The sequence below is a fragment of the Anomaloglossus baeobatrachus genome, chromosome 4 (genome assembly GCF_048569485.1).
Source record: "Anomaloglossus baeobatrachus isolate aAnoBae1 chromosome 4, aAnoBae1.hap1, whole genome shotgun sequence".
NCBI classification, from domain to species: domain Eukaryota; kingdom Metazoa; phylum Chordata; class Amphibia; order Anura; family Aromobatidae; genus Anomaloglossus; species Anomaloglossus baeobatrachus.
Genome location: NC_134356.1, coordinates 688996485 through 688998706, shown reverse-complemented (window position 1 = coordinate 688998706; position 2222 = coordinate 688996485).

Here is a 2222-nt window from a genome sequence, read left to right as displayed (position 1 = left end):
AGAAGAAGGATGGTACCATGCGGATGTGTGTGGACTACCGGAAGATCAACCAGATAACCCATAAAGATGCCTATCCCTTACCTCATATTGAAGAGTCTTTGGCTGCACTGAGAACCGCAAACTACTTCTCGACCCTTGACCTCACCAGCGGATACTGGCAAGTGGCCGTGGCCCCAGAAGACCGGGAGAAGACCGCCTTCACCACCCCGATGGGACTCTGCGAATTCAATAGCATGCCGTTTGGGCTGTGCAATGCCCCTGGGACCTTCCAACGGTTGATGGAGTGCTGTCTGGGACATTTAAACTTCGAGACCGTCCTGCTGTATTTGGATGATGTGATTGTTTATTCCCAGACGTATGAAGCCCATCTGGAGCACCTGGCCGAGGTGTTCGCGTCCCTTGCCCAGTACGGGATGAAGTTGAAGCCCTCAAAATGCCACCTGCTGAAACCCAGAGTGCAGTATCTAGGGCATGTGGTGAGTGCGGATGGTGTCGCCCCCGACCCTGAGAAGATTACTGCCATCCAGAGCTGGCCGAGACCAACTACAGTGAGGGAAGTAAGGCAGTTCCTGGGTCTGGTGGGGTACTATCGGCGCTTTATAAAGGGATACACGAAGATGGCTGCCCCCATGCAAGATCTCCTCGTGGGACAGACCAAAGGTGGTAGACCCATTGGGGCCCCACTGTCGTGGGAGGACAAGCATGAGGAGTCCTTTTGCCAGTTGAAGGCGGCCTTGACCGGAGAAGAGGTCCTGGCGTACCCTGACTATGGGAGCCCGTTCATCCTCCACACAGATGCCAGTAATGTGGGGCTAGGAGCGGTCCTATCCCAGGTCCAGGATGGAAAGGAGAAGGTGATTGCCTACGCTAGCCGAAAACTCCGGCCGACCGAAAGGAACCCTGAGAACTATAGCTCCTTCAAGCTTGAGCTATTGGCGTTGGTGTGGGCTATCATGGAGCGGTTCCGCCACTACTTGGCGGCAGCCAAATTCACAGCGTTTACGGACAACAACCCGCTGACTCACCTGAACACGGCCAAGTTGGGCGCGCTGGAGCAGCGGTGGGTAGCCCGGCTAGCCAACTATGATTTCACCATAAAGTACCAAGCTGGTCGTGTCAACATAAATGCTGATGCACTCTCCCGGATGCCCCATTTGTCAGAAGAGGGTTGCGAGGATGACGACCTCGAGGAGATCGAGTTGCCTGCGTTTCACCAGCTGCCTACTGAGAGGGTACAAGTCTGTCAGCAAAGGGTGGATCTGGACCCGCGGCCCAGTCAAGAGTGGCAGGACGTCCAGGACCAAGCGCCGGCTGTCCGCCTTGTCAAGACTCTGGTGGAACAAGGTGCTATGGGAATAGACCCTGCCGCTCCAGCCGAAGCTCAACGCTTGTGGAAAGAACGAAAACGGCTTTACCTACACCAAGGGAGGCTGTACCGTGAGCTGATCAACCCGAAGACCCATGAGAAGATATGCCAGTTGATCGTTCCTCAAGCTGAGGTCGCTACTGTCCTGCGGGCATACCATGATGGTGCTGGCCACTTCGGGTGGAAGAAGCTGGAGATGCTGTTGAGGGAGCGGTTCTATTGGAGTGGGATGCGTGAATCGGTGGAAGCCTGGTGTCGAGAGTGTGGTCCTTGTACACTGAGGAGAAAGGACGAGACTAGCCAGAGGGCACCGTTACATCCCATAGTCACCCATCAGCCGCTGGAGCTGGTCGCCCTGGACCATGTCAAGCTCACCCCTAGCCGAAGTGGGTACACCTACGCATTGACCATGGTAGACCACTACTCAAGATTCATGGTGGTAGTCCCCGTTAAGGACCTAACTGGTCGAACCGCTGCTCGAGCGTTCCAGGCTAATTTCTGCCGACCCCATGGGTACCCCGAGAAGGTGCTGACTGACCAAGGCCCGGCTTTTGAAGCAGAGGTGTTTCACGAATTCTGCCAGTTGTACGGCTGCAAGAAGATCCGGACCACTCCGTACCACGCCCAAACCAACGGCATGTGCGAGAAAATGAATCACTTGGTCCTGGGGCTCCTCAAGACGCTACCGCTGGAAGAACGGAACATGTGGCCGGAAAAGCTACCTGACTTGGTCGACATGTATAATAATATCCCGTCCAGCTCGACGAAGTGCACCCCAGCGTATCTGATGAGGGCTCGGCCTGGCCGCCTGCCGGTGGATCTGGAGATGGGGTTGGAAGCCCCGGAAGCACTCCCC